A 21577-nucleotide genomic window follows, 5' to 3' on the forward strand; every position below is an offset into this window, starting at 1 on the left:
TGTGATCTAATGGGTCTTTGGGAGGTAATTGGCAGAAGGCGGTCTCTCAAGTACCCAGGTCCAATACCCTGAAGGGCTTTATAAGTGACGACTAGCACCTTGAAGCGTATCTGGAGACCGATCGGTAGCCAGTGCAGCTCGCGGAGGATAGGTGTAACGTGGGTGTACCGAGGTACACCCATGATCGCTCACGTGTCTGCATTCTGAACGAGTTGAAGTCTCCGAATGCTCTTCAAGGGCTGCCCCATGTAGAGCGCATTGCAGTAGTTAGAGTGCAGCATTGCAGGCTACTTCAGCTGACTGCTAGTTCTGCAGTTCGGCTGTTCAAATCTCACCGGCTCAAGGTTGACTTAGCCTTCCATCCTTCCGAGGTGGATAAAATGAGGACCCGGATTGTTGGGGGCAATATGCTGACTCTGTAAACCGCTTAGAGAGGGCTGAAAGCCCTATGAAGTGGTATATAAGTCTAACTGCTATTGCTATTTTTCACTCCAATGGCCACTGCAGCATCCACACTGTCATGTGATTGACATTCATATGCTTGGCAACTGTTTCACATTTATGACGGTTGCAGTGTTCCTGATCACCCTTTTCAACTTTTTGACGAGTGAAATCAATGGGAAAGCCAGATTCGCTTAACGGTGTTACTAATTTAACAACTGCAGCGATTCACTTAACAAATGTGGCAAGACAGGTCGTAAAATGGGGCAAACCCCACTTAACAAATGTCTCATAAATTTCGAGCTCAGTTGTGCGTACAAGTAAAAGGCAGTGATAAATGAGAGGAAAGGTCGTTAAAGGTATTGCCGCTGTCAAATCAATTGAAATACTACAACATTTCTACAAGCGTGGAACTCAAAAGCAATTTTGTACAATTGCAGTTGGCCTAACAAAAGTATTGCCTTTTGCCAGTTTTATTTACTGTTGCTGGTTCTTGGATCTGCCTCGTTTGAGGAATATAGTCTGGAAATCATTTGAGCAACATTATTATTTGCTTAGCTACCTAAAAATGCAGTTGCTGAGGCTAGGAATTCCAGAAGATCATCAAAAGGAGGGTTCTGCTTTCTCTGTTCTCTGCTCTCCCCCACCTCCAATGCCTTTATTTATATTCAGAGATCCTTGAGTAAAGTGTTTCCAAGTAAGCAAAATAGGAATTTGCCTTCCGCCACAAATATGGATCTGTGCTGGAGTTCAAATCATACACTGGGGCAGGCGTTTGCTCGTTGTTTCTAGTTTCTTAATTTAGACATTGATCCTATGAAATTTGACTGCCGGCTTCAGTTTAATATGTTGTGCCACCTGTTTGCAGTGATTAAGGTTCACCAAGTACTTCACCATGTCATAGCGAGCACTTGGAGATGATGGCTTCATCTTTCTCCCACATCTTCTCCTGGTTAGCACCTTGTAAAGCCAGTCTGCACCCCCCCCAAAAAAAAACCATGTTTAAAAATGCCCAGAAAGATTTTTATCACCTCTTGAGTCTACCTATTCTCTTTGGGTTTGGCCCCCTTTTGGCTTCAAATAAAAAAATACAAGCTATAACAAAACAGAGAAGCCTGAATTTTGAATTTTCCAAAGTTCTTTTGCACTATTTTCTAAAAAAATTATCCCTGGGTCTTTCTTGAAAAGCCAGTTTTTAAACAGTTTTTTTTTTCTACAAATAATGATTTAATTTTTAACAGCACTCTCAAAAAAACAGAACACAACCCAATGCATTGGGACTTGTTTTTAAATGAATTGAGGATATTTCTAGGTAATATTTTGCATGCTACCGTCTTTTGCCACATACCTCCCTTAGACCAATAAGATCGCACAGGATGGGCCTTCTCCGGTTGCCTTCAGCGAGACAATGCCGGCTGGCGGCGCCTAGGAGTAGGGCCTTCTCTGTTGCCGCTCCGGCCCTATGGAATGAGCTGCCCCCAGAGATCCGGGCCCTACCCACTCTCATGGCCTTCCGCAAAGCCATTAAAACCTGGCTTTTCCAGCAGGCCTTCTGATTGGGTGTTTGTTGCGTTCCTTTTTAACTTCGTTTGTCCTATTGTTTTTAAGTTCTTTTAATTTCTTTTTATTTCTGTAAGCCGCCCGGAGTCCTTCGGGATTGGGCGGCATAGAAATTTAATAAATTCAATTCAATTCAATGCTGAGAAAAAAAAAATGGCACAAAAGCTCATATAATTAAGAATTTCCCTTTTAATGTTGAACTTTTTTTTTTTAAAGAAAAGAACTGAAAGAATAGTCCCCAACTTCCCCAAATTGCTTATAGTAGAAGAAAGCTACTAGACTTCTCAAGTTTAAGTTTAATGAAATTTATATGCCGCCCAATCCCGAAGGACTCCGGGCGGCTTACAAAAAAGAAAAGAAGAAAGAAAAAGAAAGTAAGAAAAAGATAGTTTAAAATTCACAAAACACATGCATTCATTCTAATCGGGGCTGGGCTTCACAATGAGGTCAACAGCCCCAGGCCTGCCGGAATAGCCAGGTTTTAATAGCTTTTCTGAAGGCCATGAGAGTGGGTAAGGTCTGGATCTCTGGGGGTAGCTGATTCCAAAGAGTCGGAGCAGCCACAGAGAAGGCTCTCCTCCGGGGGCCCGCCAGCCGACACTGTCTGGCTGACGGCATCCGAAGGAGGCCCAATCTGTGGGATCTTACCGGCCGCTGGTCGGTATGTGGCCGTAGGCGGTCTCGCAAAGTCTCAGATATGATGGGAATTACCGACACAACTGAGGTAGCAGGTTAAGGAAGACTGGAACATGCCTTGTTAGACACACTGAGACACACACTAAGATTGTAGGAGTAGATTAACTGAATTGAACAATCAGGCTAGGGAAACAATATGTTGCATTCCTGTTTGTTCAGAATGTTTTGTAATAGGTGCAGGTACCATAAAAGTGCCAGCTTTGTTTATGTCTCTTTCAAAGTAGAAGTCTGTAACTTAGCTCACTTCCTGTGGAGAGAGTCTTCTTTTCTGAGGATGCTTTCTGCCATCTTTTACCTGCCTATGATTGTACAGTGGCAGCTTGGTACTCAACTGCTATGAAACTCATTGAATTTGGTACTCAACGCATTTTGATTCGAAAAAAATTGTCCTGGTACTCATTGTTTGTTTAGTATCAAGCTAGAACTTGTCATTCTCAGTGCCTTGTGACTCACTACATTATTCTATATCGGAAAAAAAATGTTTGGTGCTCATTGTTTTGGTGCTGATCATGCCTCCCAGAACCAATTAACGATGGGTTTCCGAGGTATCAATGTAACAGGAGACCGTGACCCGTCAAAACCGCGCTCGGCTAAACCGCGCCCGATTAAATCGCGTCGCTGACGTCATCAACAGGGCGACAACAGCCAGCGCGGAGAAAGAAGGGCGCTTTAAATAGCGGTTTGAAAGCAAGCCGATTCAACTTAAGGTAAGGGTTAGGTTTAGGGTTAGGTTTAGGGTTAGGTTAAGGGTTAGGGTTAGGGTTAGGGTTAGGGTTAGGTTTAGGGTTACGTTAAGGTTTAGGGTTAGGTTTAGGGTTAGGTTAAGGGTTAGGATTAGGTTTAGAGTTAGGTTAAGGGTTAGGTTTAGGGTTAGGTTAAGGGTTAGGTTTAGGGTTAGATTTAGGATTAGGGTTAGGGTTAGGGTTAGGTTTAGGGTTACGTTAAGGTTTAGGGTTAGGTTTAGGGTTAGGATTAGGTTTAGAGTTAGGTTAAGGGTTAGGTTTAGGGTTAGGTTTAGGGTTAGGTTTAGGGTTAGATTTAGGATTAGGTTTAGGGTTAGGTTTAGGTTTAGGGGTTAATTTTAGGTTTACAGCGTGCTTCTGTCTCCGCGCTGTTGTCGCCCTGTTGATGTCAGCGACGCGGTTTAGTCGGGCGCGGTTTAGTCGAGCGCAGTTTTGTCGGTGAACCACAGGAGACTAATAGAATTAATGAGTAGACTGAACCCATGGTCTTCCGCTTCAAACAGTAAAGGAAGGCTGGAACTATGCCTTCTGTACACTGTGTAGCATGAGTGATCTGTGCTCAGCCTTCAGGCAATCACACTTCCCCAGTTTACTCAGGTTAATCATCCCTAGAATTGTGCTAGCTTTCTGAAATCCTGAGAAATCCAGTGCAACCATGAAGATCTCACAAGCACACTAATCCAGCTCTCCAATTCAGCATGGAATTGTCCCTGGCTTTGAAGCCTAAGGCCTGTGTGCCAAGAACCGAGTCCAAGTATTTCTCACTAAATTAATATTAAGAAAGAGTGCAATAATTTTATGGATCTGGGAACGAGCCTCATTTAAGTCAATGGCTTTTATTGCAAGGGGATGCATTTTGTAGCGATGTGTGGCTAGGCTGCGGCCAACGCCGCAACTGTGTGTGTGCAACGTGTGATGGGCAATCACACATTTGACTCTCTTTCACACTCTTGGGGAACGGAGATGGGACGAGTGTCAATTTCCCATCTTAATGAGTTGTCTTTTTTGCTCTTTCGGAGACCAGAATGTTAGCCTGGCTTACAAGATAGATGATAGATAGATGATAGATAGATAGATAGATAGATAGATAGATAGATAGATAGATAGATAGATAGATAGATGATAGATAGATAGATAGATAGATAGATAGATGATAGATAGATAGATAGATAGATGATAGATAGATAGATAGATAGATAGATAGATAGATAGATAGATAGATAGATAGATAGAGATAGATAGATGATAGATAGATAGATAGATAGATAGATAGATAGATAGATAGATAGATAGATAGATAGATAGAAAGAAAGAGAGAGATGGATGATAGATAGATTAGATAGATGGATGGATGGATGGATGGATGGATAGATGATAGATTAGATAGATAGATAGATAGATAGATAGATAGATAGATAGATAGCAATAGCAATAGCAATAGCAATAGCAATAGCAATAGCAGTTAGACTTATATACCGCTTCATAGGGCTTTCAGCCCTCTCTAAGCGGTTTACAGAGTCAGCATATCGCCCCCAACAACAATCCGGGTCCTCATTTTTACCCACCTCGGAAGGATGGAAGGCTGAGTCAACCCTGAGCCGGTGAGATTTGAACAGCCGAACTGCCGAACTGCAGTCAGCTGAAGTAGCCTGCAGTGCTGCATTTAACCACTGCGCCACCTCGGCTCTAGAAGGCATCTTGATAATTTATTCAGCTAATTAAAAGCAAATAAAGCTGTGCGCATATCTTGCTGGTACCTTCAACTCTTTCCCCAGTGAAACTCATCTTCAGAAGGTGGGAGACGTCTGCAAATAAGAGACAGCAGACTGGGTCACTGTATTTGTTGGAAGTGTGATGTCAGGGAGCCGAAGACAAAACGATGTGGATGATAAGAGTGGCGGGGGGGGGGAGTTGGAAATGCATTTGTTTAGGAGACGCCTAGTCACTGAAGCCGTCCAAGCAAAGAAACACCCCCCCCCCAGGGATAAAACAGCTGAAAATAAGAGGGTCTGTTTTGCTCTTGACTTGAGAGGAGTGGCTTGCCGTAATAAACTGACTGTGTGGCAGCTGTCTGCCAGCTTTGTCCCTTAATCCCGTCAGTAAAAGCAGCCAGGATTGCAAATGGTGCTTTCAAGCAAATTCAGTGGGTTGGGGAGGGAAGGGGCAGAAGAGGAGATGATGACTTTCGTACGATCAGCCGGTTTTATGTCGTGAAAATTCTTTGGTTGTTTTGAAAGTTTCACAGGGTTTTTCCCCCTCAGCCCACCGTTAAAAGGAAAAACACCGAGAATTAAATAGTCTCACATTTTAAATTGCTTTTTTCCCCCAAAAAAAATAAGTCAACATCCGTGTCACTGAAAGATAGATGTGATGGGGAGGATTTTAAAAAGCCATAATCCTAGATTAGCCCACCCCCTTTTTACCCCCCTTAAAGCAAATGTTAATTGGGAATGGCTTGATTTTAAGACATAATGAGGTTTATTAACGAGCTGCTACTCATTTAAACAAGCCAATCTTGTTTCAGAGACATCCCTTTAACTAAGATGTAGCTGGAATACCAACAAATCGTTATTATTGATGCTGCTCTTTCTTGCTTTTCATCCCCAGGTATTTTCTATTTAGAACCTGTAAGGGTGTTGTTTCGTTTCTTTGCATTTGATGCTAGAGATAAAGCCTCCCTCGGGCTTATTTATTTGTTTGATATTTGACTTTATATAGCATGATGTAACTCTGGGCAGTGTACACACAACAAACACTTAACAACCAGTATAACAACCAGAGGGAGCCGAGGTGGCGCAGTGGTTAAATGCAGCACTGCAGGCTACTTCAGCTGACTGCAGTTCTGCAGTTCGGCTGTTCAAATCTCACCGGCTCAGGGTTGACTCAGCCTTCCATCCTTCTGAGGTGGATAAAATGAGGACCCGGATTGTTGTTGGGGACGATATGTTGACTCTGTAAACCACTTAGAGAGGGCTGAAAGCCCTATGAAGAGGTATATAAGTCTAACTGCAGTTCTGCAGTTCGGCGGTTCAAATCTCACCGGCTCAGGGTTGACTCAGCCTTCCATCCTTCCGAGGTGGGTAAAATGAGGACCCGGATTGTTGTTGGGGGCAATATGCTGACTCTCTAAACCACTTAGAGAGGGCTGAAAGCCCTATGAAGCGGTATATAAGTCTAACTGCTATTGCTACAATTTATCCAGTTTTTTAAAAATAAATAAAAACCATCCTAACAAAAAAGACAGGGAAGAATAAAGTCAAACTTATACCAGCCATTTGATGGGCTCCATGCTTTTTGATGGCAAAACCAAGTTCTGAGGACCTTCTGGAGAGCCAATAGGGTTGGGGCCAACTTCACCTTGGAGGAGATGAGACCCCAAAGGGAAGGGGGGACATGGCAGAAAAGGCTTTCCTCCTTGGTCCCGCCAAGTGAAGCTCTTTGGCGGAACCTCATGCAGGGCCTGATGGGATGGGTGGGTGAAATTGGGGCAAAGTGGTCCCTCAAATAACCTAGCCCAGGTAATAGTGATCATACAGTGTAGTCCTTGGTTTAAGTTGGTTTATTGGATTTATATGCCGCCCTTCTCCCAAGGACTCAGGGCGGCGCACAACATTTAAAAAAAACAAAAACACATATTACAAAAGTTAAAAAAAAATTAGATAGAATATCTAAAAAAACAAACCCAATTAAGATTCACAATAACATTTTTTTAAAAATTGATTAAAATTAACAATGATCAATCATTTATTTTGTTTTGTTCAGGCCAGGCTGGCTTGCTGGAAAAGCCAACTTTTTAGGGGCGCGTCGGAAGGACCGGAGGTCGGGGATTATACGAAGCTCCGGGGGCAGCTCATTCCAGAGGGAAGGGGCTCCCACAGAGAAGGCTCTCCCCCTAGGGGGTCGCTAGCTGACACTGTCGGCTGTCCTTGGCTTACAACAGTTTGTTTAGTGACTGTTAGAACGACATAGAAAACAGTGACTTACGGCTGTTTTTCACAGTTCCAACTTTTACAGCATGCCCATGATCAGGTGATCAAAATCCAGAGGCTTGGCAACTGACCTATATTTGTGACACATTGCAGTGTTCCGGGGTCATGTGACCTTTTTTTTGGGGGGGGTGACCTCCTGACAAGGGGAAGACAGATTCACTTAACAACTGGGTTACTAACTCATCAGCTGCAGTGGTTCACTTAATAACTGTGGCAAGAAAGGTCGTAAAATGGGGCAAGACTCACTTAAACATCTCACTTAACAACAGAAATGTTGGGCTTAATTGATGCTGTAAGTCGAGGGCTACCTGTAACATGGAAATCATTTGCTACTTTCGTCTTCTGCAGTTGTTTCCCACATTTCAGTGGTGGGTTTCATTTTCGAACCTACTCTGTGGGTGTGGCCTCCTTTGTGGGAGTGGCTTGCCGGCCATGTGACCTGGTGGGAGTGGCTTGCCAGCCATGTGTTCTCTCTCTCTCTCTCTTTCTCTTTCCTTCCTTTTGTCTCTCTGTCCCTTTTTCCTCCTTTTCTTTCATCTCTCACTTTTTCTTTCTTCTTTCTTTCTTCTTTCTTTCTTTCTTTCCTTCCTTCCTTCCTTCCTTCCTTCCTTCCTTCCTTCCTTCCTTCCTTCCTTCCTTTCTTTCTCTTTCTCTGTGTGATTCTGTGTGTGTGTTTGTGTGTCAGTGGTGGGTTTCAAAAAATGTTTGGAACCTCTTCTGTAGGTGTGGCCTGCTTTCCGGGTCCACTGGTGGAACCTCTTCTAACCGGTTCAGTAGATTTGACGAACCGGTTCTACCGAACTGGTGCGAACTGGCAGGAACCCCCACCTCTGCCACATTTCTTAGTTTTTTTTGGAGATCAGTCGGCATTTGCTAATGGGCTACCAACTCTTTGGATCCTATGATGTATTTGTCTTGTTTATTGTGATGAATTTCTAAATTTGTGTGGGGGAAACAAAGCATAGTAGAACTAGAGTGGGAATCCGAGTTATCAACTAAAAGGCAACTGTTGTACTCTTCTTATTAAATGCCAAAACACACATATTTAAAAAAGAGAGGATGAAAATGCCCCAAAGGATGCTGAACTTCATAACTGAAAGTCTTCGAGTTCATGTGCTGTCTCTCCTTTCCACTTAAGGGAAGCTCGACTTTCTCCTTTATCCCACTCTCAGTCCCGTATTTGTTTTCGGAGTGACTCAAAAATTGGATCACTGACTATTGCCGCATGAATAGCTTTGTGGTCAGCCATTGGTCACTTGATTTGTATTTGAATGCTATTTGTAGTTCCTGAGTCGGGGAGATTTTATTTTGTGGGGGGGGGAGTGGGGGAGTGGTGAGGTTTATGCATTGTTAATGAGCTTAAAGAGGCTTTTGATGGAGGAAATCACAAGTTAGAATAGCATGCAGAAAACATTAGGCGCAGCCTTGTTGCTTTTCTCTTTGCCGATCCCTGAAAAGATTTTCAGCCGAAAGATTTGTGGTTGAAGAGATAGACATAGAAAAAAGATGGTTGAAGGTCATAAAAGCAGTGAAAAGCGAGCATTGATTGGTTAACTCATCGCTGTTGGTGCCTGAAACACTCTGCACTTTAAATCCTCCCCTGTCAATTAGTGAGGAAAAATGCCTTAACTTAGTGTGTAAGTGGCTGCGTAAATGTGCTCCTTCCATGTTGCTTCAGTGTATAATTGCGTGACCCGTCAAAAGCGCGTTCCACAAAAGCGCGGTCGACGAAATCGCGTATGTGATGTCATTACAACGCGACGAAAAAGATCGAAAAATTGAAATAAAAATTAAATTACAGCAAGCCGATTCACATAAAGGTAAGGGTTAGGTTAAGGGTTAGGGTTAGGGTTAGAGCGTTAGCGTTACGTTTAGCGTTAGGTTAAGGGTTAGCGTTAGGTTTTTCGTTACGTTAAGGGTTAGGTTTAGTGTTAGGTTTAGGGTTAGGTTAAGGGTTAGGTTTAGGGTTAGGTTAAGGGTTAGGTTTAGGGTTAGGTTTAGGGTTAGGTTAAGGGTTAGGTTTAGGGTTAGGTTTAGGGTTAGGTTTGGGGGGTTAGGGGAAGGTTTTAGCTTTATTTTTACATTTTTCGATCTTTTTCGTCGCGCTGTGATGACGTCACATACGCGCTTTCGTCGACCGCGATTTTGTCGTCCGCGGTTTTGTGGTAGAACCGTATAATTGTGGAGGAAAGCATCTTTGGCTAGCAAGGTCAAAGTCAACCTTCCCCCCCTTGCTTGCCAGGATCCTAAGCCAGGGATGGGAAGGGAGATTCCCTGCCTTTTCTCCTAGTTAACAGGTGCACGGAGCAAATGCCCAGAGAGATTTCTGACATCATTGAATTGCAGCTTCTCCTTCCATCAGGGCATTACGGCTTCTTCAGTTTCCACTGGGACTTAGTAAGAATAGCCAGACGGATCGTTCCTTGGCTGTCCATAGTGTTCCAGATCTTGGCATTTGCATGTGCAATTGATGGTCAAATTGGGACGTGAGAGCTGTCATTACATGCCCTGTGGCAGCCCCAGTTTGCGCACAGTTGGGGTGCAGTGTGTTTAAAACTATATATAAGAATTAGACTTGTGATATCACTGTTACGGTTCTCCTCCATCCTGCTGATTGATTGATTGATTTATTATAGCAATAGCAATAGCAGTAGACTTATATACCGCTTCATAGGCCTTTCAGCCCTCTCTAAGCGGTTTACAGAGAGTCAGCATATTGCCCCCAACAACAATCCGGCTCCTCATTTTACCCACCTCGGAAGGATGGAAGGCTGAGTCAACCCTGAGCCGGTGAGATTTGAACCGCTGAACTGCTGATCTAGCAGTAGCCTGCAGTGCTGCATTTAACCACTGCGCCACCTCGGCTCTTATTATATTTCTATGCCGCCCTTTTCCCCGGAGGGGACTCAGGGCGGCTTACAATCCAAGTCAAAGGGGGGGGGGGTGTACAAATAAGGGAAAGAAAAAGCACGAAACAAAACACTACCACAATTTAAAAGCACACAGCAATCATACCATTCGAGAGGGGACAAAAGCTCATTAGCCCCAGGCCTGTCGGAACAGCCAGGTTTTAAAGGCTTTACGGAAGGCCTGGAGGGTGGTGAGGGTTCGAATCTCCACGGGGAGCTCGTTCCAGAGGGCCGGAGCAGCCACAGAGAAGGCCCTCCTCCGGGTGGTCGCCAATCAGCATTGGCCAGTGGATGGAATTCGGAGGAGGCCTAATCTGTGGGATCTAATCGGTCTATTGGAGGTAATTGTTGTGTTCCCTAATCTGTAGCCTGGCTACTTTCTTTCTATAATTATCTGAATTATTTCCAAGTTGGTTCATCTATTCCCAGAACGATGATATCCTTATTTCGAATCTGTGCGTTCGATACAGAGATTATTTTCAGGCACGGAAACTATCCGTTCCGTCTTCCTTTTCTAATTTTCAAAGTTTGCTAAAATGTTTTTTGGACCTCGATTGCTCCAATGCCACATTGCAAGTATAAACACTGCGGTAAATATATATTTTCCCCCCTTCTATATATCCTAGCTAATGCTAGAAAATGCTATTATGAAGATTTCTACTTAGCTTGTTTTGTGGATAATCTCTCTGTAAGTTCTGTGCTATGTAGATATATAATATGCTCTCTCTCTCTCTCTCCCCCTCCGCCCCTCTCTCTCACACACACAATGTTAACATTCACTATCCTGATAGCTTTTGGTATATATGCTCCTATTATTGTTGAATGATCTCAGGGTGAAAAATTAGCTATTTAAACATTGTAACCTTCAACAGTCCAGTAAAGGAAATTTGGCTAGAGACACCTGTTGATTTGTATCTTTCCTTCATTTTCTTGTTGTTTTTTTTTGGCTTTAGTGTCATTTTTTACTCCTGCTGCTACTCATCATTAGTTGAGTACCTAAAACAGCTGCAATCCTCCCCTTGCTATGCACTTTTTTTTTGGGGGGGGTGGTGTATTGGATTTGGATTTATTTCATTTATATGCCGCCCTTTTCCCCGAAGGGGACTCAGGGCGGCTCACAATTCAATCAGGGAAGGGGGTACAGACAGGGGGATAAAAAAGACAAGACATAACAATACAGACATTTAAAAACACACAACAACCATACCATTCGAGAAGGGGGGCAAAAACTCTTTAGCCCCAGGCCTGTCGGAACAGCCAGGTTTTAAGGGCTATGCGGAAATCCTGGAGGGTGGTGAGGGTACGAATCTCCACGGGGAGCTCGTTCCAGAGGGTCGGAGCAGCCACAGAGAAGGCTCTCCTCCGGGTGGTCGCCAGCCGGAATTGGCCGGCGGATGGAATTCGGAGGAGGCCTAGTCTGTGGGATCTGATCGGTCTATTGGAGGTAATTGGCAGCAGGCGGTCTCTCAAGTACCCAGGTCCAATACCATGAAGGGCTTTATAAGTGACGACTAGCGCCTTGAAGCGTATCCGAAGGCAGCCAGTGCAGCTCGCGGAGGATAGGTGTTACGTGGGTGAACCGAGGTGCACCCACGATCGCTCGCGGGTATTGCAAACTTCCAAGAGGGCCTGATGTTGTAGATTAATTCAGGTGGGTTTGCAGTGAGAAAGAGAAACACTGCAATAGTGATAAAGAATAAACCATTAAGGAAACGGTTCTGGATTAGCATTTTTGACAGCAGAGCTGCCTACTGGGGGAAAAAAATAGCATTATGTAAACAACAACACAAAATAGAAGTGCTTCGGGATAGTAAGCAAATGTTGCTAAGGAGCAATGACAAAAAGTTGCAAATACTTTATGCAGTAATATGGAAGCTGAGTTGAAGATGTTAAGGCTCAAGTCCAGCTCAGATTCATCCTCTCAAAAGGAAAAAAAAAGAGGCTGTATATTGGTTTTTGTTTCAGAAAACCAGGAAGCCTTAGAATTAAATCCTAAAATGGTGTGTTCACTAAAAAGCCTTTGTAAAAAGCACGTAAACATTTGAAAGCAAACTTAATCCAAGGAATTGTTTCTTTTCAAAGTCAAGGGCCTCAAAGTTAAAGAGGATGAGCCTCCATGAACGTTACACCAAAGGAACAATATAATGCGTAAGGAGAGCAAGTTATTTTATATGTCCCCATTAATTGCTTCTAGTCTGGAGTGAAAAGGACCAGGAGAAAGAGAGTGTTTGACTTTGATAAGTTGTTGCCTGAAGTATAGTGGTGTGTGTATTTGAAATTCTAGTGCTGTTCTGACTTGTGCAGTCCATGATCCTGCACAACTATCTCCCTTTGAAAACCTTGATTTCTAGTTTGCCTGGACATGTTCTTAAAAGCAGGATGAAATGGGCCAAACCCTTGTTTTCTGGCATTCTCTTAGCAGATAAAGATAAGTCTTGACAGCTGATTGAACAATACAGGCTGTGAAGCAACATGTTGAGTGAAAGCAGATTCTCCTTTATTGGACTCAAGGGAGGGAAACTGATAACTGTGATAATTGGACCGCCGTTGCATATATAAGGTCTTAATGTTCATTTTTGTATCACTTTGATTATGGGCTCATTGGTAGTAGAACTCCTTGACTTTTAAAGCCCTACATGGTTTAGGACCTGGCTACCTGAGAGACCGCCTCCTGCCATTTACCTCCCAAAGACCGATAAGATCACACAGATTGGGCCTCCTCTGGGTGCCATCGGCCAGTCAATGCCGGCTGGCGACCCCCCCGGGGGAGGGCCTTCTCTGTTGCTGCCCCGGCCCTATGGAATGATCTCCCCGTGGGTTCCACCACAAATCCGCGAAGCCCTTATCCGCGGAGACATAAGCGTGAAGACTAATTCGTGCCGTTCGAAGCGCTAAGGAAAAACGCGACCCTACCGTGATGACATAATCGCGGAGGGCAAATCCGCGCATTCCCAAGCACTCAGTACCCTAAACCTAACCCTAAACCTAACCCTAACCCTAAACCTAACCCTAACCCTAAACCTAACCCTAAACCTAAACCTAACCCTAAAACAAACACCTAAACCTAATCCTAACCCTTACCTTAATTGAAATCGGCTTTCTGCCGCGGCACCGTTTTAAAGCGCCCTTCTGTTGCCACACTGTTGTCGCGGCGGTGATGACGCACGGTGATGACGTGGCGGCTTTAGCGACGCGATTTTATCACCACTATTTTGACGAGCGCGGTTTTGTCGTGCCACGCTCCCCGTGGAGATCCGGACCCTCACTAGTCTTCCGGCATTCCGTAAAGCTACCAAGACCTGGCTGTTCCGGCAGGCCTGGGGCTGTTGATTAGCATCCAGCCCCACTTTAAGTAGTATGTATGTTGTGTAATTTTAAACAATTGTATTTCTATTTTAATTTCTATTTTAATTTTTATATATTCCCTTGTTTGTCTGTAAGCCGCCCAGAGTCCCTAGGGAGTGGGCGGCATGCAAATGTCAATAAACTTCCAAACTTCCAAACTTTTGTTTTGGAAACAATACAGTGATCTCTTCAAATGTATTGGGATACAATTTCTATTCTATGGATGAGGGAATCAATAGTTTTATCATTTTACTTAGAATTTCCATTTTTTTTTAAAAAAAAGGCTAATTTATTTTTTAAATCTCCAGCATTCAGTCAAGTTAATGTCATCAAGAAATGGACACTGTACATCAGAAATGTTCATATATTCAGGAGCTACTTTGAGGGGATGGCTTAACATGGTTCAAAAGGAATAAACCAATACTGTTTTTCTTTAAAATCTTTAAAGAACAGGGATGTGATACTATCTTTTCCCTATCTCATTCAAGTCATGTGCGGAAACTTTTGAAGACACGAAAATTTCTGAATTTCAGAGGTGCAGTGTGGGGTTTAATTTGTTTAGGTTTAGGTTTCATTTTACGGGACTCAGGGTTTCAGCGGGACTCAGGGCGGCGCACAAACCCAAGGGGGAAAGGGAAACACAAAAAACTACAAATACAGACATATAAAAACGACCAACAGCCACACAGATCGAGCGGGGAAGGGAACTCATCAACCCCAGGCCTGCCGACACAGCCAGGTTTTAACGGCTTTTCGGAAGGCCTGGAGAGAGGTGAGGGTACGAATCTCTGCGGGGAGTTTGTTCCAGAGGGTTGGAGCTGCCACAGAGAAGGCCCTCCCCTGGGTAGTAGCCAGATGGCATTGGCTAGTAGACGGAACCCGGAGGAAGCCAGCCCTGTGTGATCTAATGGGTCTTTGGGAGGTAATTGGCAGCAGGCGGTCTCTCAAGTACCCAGGTCCAATACCATGAAGGGCTTTATAAGTGACGACTAGCACCTTGAAGCGTATCCGGAGACCAATCAGTAACCAGTGCAGCTCACGGAGGATAGGTGTAACATGGGTGTACAGAGGTGCACCCACGATCACTCGCGCGGCTGCATTCTGGATGAGCTGAAGTCTCCTAATGCTCTTCAAGGGCTGCCCCATGTAGAGCGCATTGCAGTAGTAAAGCCTCTTATGAGGGGAGGAATGAGAAGAAGAGGGGAAGGGTAAAGGGGAGGAAGGGGAAGGAGAGAAGGGAAAGGAGACGAGGAAGGAAAGAAGGAGAGAAGAAAGAGAAGAAAGGGGGGTAGGAAGGAGGGAGGGAAGGAGGGAGGGAAGCAAGGAGGGAAGGAAGGAGAGAAGGAGAAAAGAAAGGAGGGAAGGAAGGAGGGAAGGAAGGAGGGAAGGAGAGAAGGAGGGAAGGGGAAGGAGGGAGAGAAGAAACGAGGGAAGGAAAGAGTGAGGGAGGGAAGAAGAAGTAGGACCGTTGTAAGATAAGATGGATCTATGGGATGGTAAGAAAGCAATCTTCAAGTATATTGTCAACTGTTGGGAAAAATTGTTATAAATACATATTATTAATAACAGTTATGAGATCATATAATTGTGAATGTATATATGAAATTGATAAAATAAAATTTTTTTTAAAAAAAAGTAAAGCCTCTTATGATCCAAATTACTGGTGAATTTAAATTGTCAGTAACAAATATTTTGCACGTTTTTCTTGTACTCTTCTGGTACAAAAAATGATGCACCAAGTACCAGGCACTAATATTTCACAAGTTATTTATTTTTTTTGGCTTAGATTATCAAGTTTTGTTTTCCATCACGTTGTGTGTCCTGCCCGAAGGGCTGTAAGCTGTTCAGTTTTCTCTAGAAAACTGTAGTGCTTGTATATTATTACATCCTTATATGGGTGTAAGCTTTACAAATTGCTATTGTAGATTTCGAAGTATGAACTCTGGTAACTGATTTTTGTTTTGTTTTGGATAATAGAAAAACAAATCAAAAACATTTATGTGTGGTTCTGAGGCAGGTGTCCGCTTCCGGCGGGATTTATTCTGAGAGGTTTGCCAATACTAAATTAAAACAGGTCAATTTAATTTTCCTACAAGTCTGAAGGAAAATGGCCTGCGTACTAAAATACAGATATCAAGTCAACCGCTGGCAAACAAGTGGCAGACATGTAATACAATTTAAAAAAAAAAAAAACAGCTGTGGAAGACCCTTTATCTTTTTCTTCATTTTCTCTTTTTCTAGGCAGTTTTTGTACTAATCCTTCATTTGTGCTGACATCATCAGGACTCAGATTACATCAGCAACTCAGAATTCACATTTTCAAGGTTAGTTTGGACCAACATGGCTTCTTTCTCATCTCTCCCCTGCCTTTTTTCCTTCTTCTCTTTTTTCTCTTTGGGTTGAAGTCCCTGTATCCCTGTCTGACGTTATCCTTAATCCCGAGAGATCGGCAGAATCAGTGGAAGCAATCCAGGCTGTTGAGTGATTGCTGCTTGGATTCAGGTGGGAAGGGAGAGAGAGACTTGACTTTTACATTGGGAAAGAAAGTCTATTTTTTGCGCTGCCAGGGATCACCAAAAGACGCAAATAGGAGAAGAGAAGGGATTTGGGAGTGTGTGTGAATGGATGGAGAAGCGATTTCCATGGATTAACTTGTAAAGCAACATGATTAAGCAAGATGCATGAAAACACACATAATTGCCAGCTAGTTATATGGCGAGAGATAGCCTCAATACTTCTAGAGCAGTGTTTTTCAACCTTGTCAACTTGAAATCCTGTGGACTTCAACTCCTAGAATTCCCCAGCCAGCTATGCTGGCTGGGGGATTCTGGGAGTTGAAGTCCACAGGACTTCAAGTTGACAAGGTTGAAAAACACTGTTCTAGAGGGCACTAGATGGAAGAATTCAAACCTATATTGGGGGGGGGGTGGTCTATGATAATTCACCGCGACATAAAATATCCCCACGCAAGTTATTATCAAGATGTTGAATCATATGTTCAATATGAAATTGTTTACTTATTCCCTTCTGGAAATACTTAATTTTAGCTGGCAAAAAAGGTTATTCTTTTGTCTAAAGTCTAGAGCCTTAGAAAGCATACGGTGTGAATTTGTCTGACAGTTAATTCATTTCTCTGTGCTTCTTTTTTTTCCAAAGATAATTGCTGGAATAGCAATAGCGTTAGTCCAGCAGTGTCGATTCCACACTTTTCTAACCTGTATCACATCATCACCATTCAACATCCCACATGGCGTGATGTTTAACTAAGTGTACCTTATAATACAGTATGATAAGGAACAGGGACCTGGCAACGGGCTTCCAATCAGTCGCAATATTGAATGAAAATATTGATTGCACTAAGATGTGTCGCCAGATTCTCTGCTTCTTATGACCAAGTGAATTAAACAGGACTTGAAGGAAAGACACACATGAACAGATAAATAAGGATTGCAGCAAAGAACTTGATCACGATACCACAAGTGTTGTAAAAAAAAACGAATGGTCACGCTTTGGTTTCACTTCTCAAGCATTGAGAAAATCCGGATGTCTTTGTAGTATTGTAATGATTTTAGTCACAGATCTTGGCAGGTTCGTACATTGCTAAGTAAGTAAGAAAATTTATAGGAGAACACACACACACACACATTCACACACACAGAGCGATGTCACATGGTTCATTCATTCATTCATTCATTCATTCATTCATTCATTCATTCATTCATTCATTTAATCGATTTATAGGCCGCCCAATCCCGGAGGACTCCGGGCGGCTTAAATTGACTAAATCCACATATTTCTCTTAAGTTAAAATCTGGTTTGTAAAAGTTGGATGAATAGTTTAGTATTTGGGAAAATAAACCAAACAATAGTTTAATATGTGAACCTAGCCAATTAATGCAGTATTAATATTGTTACATAATTATGCCCATGTTAATTACTATTAATAGGCCACTTTGGTCTAGTGATTAATTAACTGAAAACCAAGAAACTGTGAGTTCTAGGTGTGAGAGTCAGCAAGGTGACTTTGGATCAGTCTCTCTCTCTCTCAACCCAACTCATCTTTAATTAGTTACGTTAAACAACCTTTGTGAGATACTTTCCTGCTTTGAGTTCCGTAACAATAATCGAGTTAGAAATATTAACGTTGTTTTCTTTGGACTAATTTGTAAATATTTGGAACTGTTATCACATAAGTAAGGAGAAGGGGCATAATTAAAGGAATAACTGGGTCTTATGTTATGTTGCTTCTTGCTCTGCTCTTTTTATGGGAGGACTTCCCCAATCTGTGCATCCTCCATTGTTGGGTTATAGGCTCCAATCATCTTTGTGTTCTCTGGCAAATATTGATGGGAACGGTGGAATTTTACATAGAATCATACATACTCATCTTGCTATTTTTTAATCCAACATATACTTCATGGGGAAAGCAGTATGAGAGAAATCATAGTTGGGGCTTTTAATGTTTTTTAAAGCATGGAGGAAACATGGTCTTTGGAAATGGGCTCCTATCTATCTATCTATCTATCTATCTATCTATCTATCTATCTATCTATCTATCATCTATCTATCTATCTATCTATCTATCTATCTATCTATCTATCTATCTATCTATCTATCTATCTATCTATCTATCAGATACCTACCTACCTACCTTTCATCCATCCATCCATCCATCCATCCATCCATCCATCCATCCATCCATCTATCTATCTATCTATCTGGTGTTCATTTAGGTAATTACCTTTTTCCTCAGTTTTTTTTTTCAAAATCCCAACAGAGAAAACAAATTTAGCAAGTTTCTTCCTGTTGAGACTGAATGAAAAAGCCTTGGTTTAATTTTGTTTCTTTTTTTTCCTCTTCGTATTGTTGTTATTTAAATCATGTCTCCGAGGACCTTTTTTTCATGGTATTTCGGCTGAGCCACTCTGACATTGCCTCTGAGCTGCTGGCCTTTTTCAAAAGCCCACTAATTTGTTTGCTGTTGGTAGCTTCTAGTAGTCTATTTATAGGTGTTAATGCTTTTGAGTCTTGGAGCTGTTGCCTGCTCTTTTTCTTGGAGAGCCTGAATCCAAATGGAAGCGAAGGGGGCATTCCTGTGAACTTTAACCCGTGATAATGCTCCCCTTTTCTTTAACCCTTCATCTAAAGAGGTCCAATTTTTGACCGTTGCAGCTGGCCAGTTGTTGTGCAGCTTTCATTAAAACTACACCGATGTCCTGGGAACTCGCTCCTTGAGGGCAAAGATCACTTTCCTCGGGGAAACATTTCATGAGAATGTGGCCATAAAAAATTTAAGTTTCTGCTGCATTGTGAGTCTTCTGTTGACATTCTAACTGGCAGAAGATGCCATGGGAGGTGTGGAGGCTTTTAAGAGGCAGCTGAGCTTAGCATTTCTGGGAGCCAGCCCAGGATCTCCGAAAGATATGAAATTGTTCACTTATTCCCTTCTGGAAATACTTAATTTCAGCTGGCAAAAAGGTTATTCTTGTGTCTAAAGTCTAGAGCCTAGAATGCAAACATAAGATACGGCGTGAATTTGTATGACAGTTAATTCATTTCTCTTTTTTTTCCAAAGATAATTGCTGGAATAGCAATAGTGTTAGTCCAGCAATGTCGATTCCACACTTTTCTAACCTGTATCACATCATCACCATTCAACACCCAACATGGCGTGATGTTTAACTAAGTGTACCTTATAATCAGGGGTGGGTTTCTCGCCCCGTTCCAACCGGTTCGGTTGGAACGGGGCCGGCGGCGTCCTCGTGCACGCGCGCGGTGCACGCATGAGTACTAGCGTCTGCGCGATGCTCCAGCTGTTCCTGGAGGATCGCGCAGGCGCTGTATGCGTCCTGCACATGCATGGAAGCACAGAACTCGTCAAAACCGGGTAAGGACCGTGGGCGGACGGGGGGGCCCTTCGCCATTCCCGGAAGTTACTTACTTCCGGGTTCGCCGACCAACCGGTTCGCAGGGACTGCCGCGAACCGATTGAAACCCACCCCTGCTTATAATACAGTATGATAAGGAACAGAGACCTGGCAAAGGGCTTCCAATCAGTTGCAATATTGAATGAAAATATTGATTGCACTAAGATGTGTCGCCAGATTCTCTGCTTCTTATGGCCAAGTGAATTAAACAGGACTTGAAGGAAAGACACACATGAACAGATAAATAAGGATTGCAGCAAAGAACTCGATCACGATACCACAAGTGTTGTAAAAAAAATGAATGGTCACACGCTTTGGTTTCACTTCTCAAGCACTGAGAAAATCCGGATGTCTTTGTAATATTGTAATGATTTTAGTCACAGATCTTGGCAGGTTCGTACATTGCTAAGTAAGTAAGAAAAGTTGTAGGAGAACACACACACACACATATTCACACATGGTTTGTGATGTCACATGGTTTGGTTAGATTCACATATTACTCTTTAAGTTAAGATGTGTAGCCAGATTCTCTGCTTCTTATGACCAAGTGGATTAAACAGGACTTGAAGGAAAGACACACATGAACAGACTCATAAGGATTGCAGCAAAGAACTCGATCGCGATACCACAAGTGTTGTAAAAAAACCGAGGCAGCTGAGCTTAACATTTCAGCGAGACAGGCCGGTGTCTCGAAAAGATGTGCGGAAAATGCTGCATTTTCTTCGTTTCTATATTTTTTATTATTATTATTATTTTCAAATAAGTATACTGAACATAGTGTGACTCTCCTGGCGTTTCATCCGCCATAGAAACCAAAATGCAAGATAAATAACATGTACATTATTTTCACAGTGCTAGTCTTATACAATTATTTTTTGACCAACTTATTCATTCTAATACATATATAATCTCTCATTTCAGGTCTAATTAGCCTAATTTTTTCATTTCCCGACTCCCACCTCGGGTTTCCAGCCATTGATAAAATCCATTCCATATGTCATAATATTCTGTCTCCCCTTTGTTTTTTAATTCTCTTTTTTTTCCAGTTTAAAAAGGTTTTTTATTTTCTTGAAAGCAAACTAAACCGTAGTTTTGCAAAAAGCTTTATTTGTTCTTATGAAAATATCTAAGCAGCTGTTGTAAGGAGTATTCACAGTCCAATTTCCAATGCTTCTGTGCTTTTTTTTTTAAAAAAAATGTATACTTTTACGCCAACTACCCCATGGGATCACACATGTAGCATGACAGTAATTGCAGATTGTAAATTTGGATTCCTTTTTTCCTTGATAACATTGAAATTGAGAAGGTTCACCAGACACGATGGGCTCCTGGCCTATAGTGCTTGATCCTTTCTCGGTATAGTAGGCAGCATATCTGTCTAGCCTTCTTTCTGTCCTTGAGGTGAATCCTTTTCTGTCCACTGCAGTTATTTGTGGTAAGAAATGGGGGAAAATGTTCTGAATCATTCTTCTTCTACTAGATTTTTCCCATCATGGTCTTCCTTTTATGTTATTCTGTCTTGTCTGCATCAGGATTCTTTTAAGCAGAATTCTGCAGAATCTTATAGTATCATGAGACTTCGATGGGGTTCAGTGGTGGGATTCAGCCGGTTCGCACCTATACGGGAGAACCGGTTGGTAACTTTCTAAGCAGTTCAGTTCAACCGATTGTTGGAAGAAAATCTCCTTTTGTTTCTTTCCACTTTACAGGGCTAATCCTGTAAGGAAGGCAGGAAGGAAACATTCCGGTGTTGTTTCTAGCCTCATCTTTATTGCCCTGCTTACAGAAACTGCCTCTCCGGTTAACCCTTATGACATTGTAACAGCTAAGGCGAAGCGCCCATCGACCTGAGTAATGTTGAGTTGGCCATGCCCACACGGTCACATGACCACTAAGCCCCGCCTAACCACCTGGTCATTAGGGCAGAGAACCGGTGGTTAAATTATTTGAATCCCACCACTGATGGG

The 21577-nt window shown here is 42.6% G+C and overlaps 1 protein-coding gene across 2 annotated transcripts in view; it reads left to right on the forward strand.

The window, feature by feature from the left end:
• The window catches only part of RREB1 (ras responsive element binding protein 1), a 191972-nt gene that overhangs the window by 91995 nt on the left and 78400 nt on the right, over nucleotides 1-21577 (forward strand). For both annotated transcript variants that reach the window (XM_087707500.1, XM_087707501.1), the window contains exon 3: nucleotides 15925-16007. The gene's annotated coding sequence lies outside the window, so the exon portion shown is untranslated. The remainder of the gene's footprint in view (nucleotides 1-15924; nucleotides 16008-21577) is intronic.

The sequence above is a fragment of the Thamnophis sirtalis genome, unplaced genomic scaffold, assembly GCF_051295495.1.
Source record: "Thamnophis sirtalis isolate CommonGarterSnake01/CBP01778 unplaced genomic scaffold, rThaSir2_p1.2 scaffold_2, whole genome shotgun sequence".
Classification (NCBI taxonomy): domain Eukaryota; kingdom Metazoa; phylum Chordata; class Lepidosauria; order Squamata; family Natricidae; genus Thamnophis; species Thamnophis sirtalis.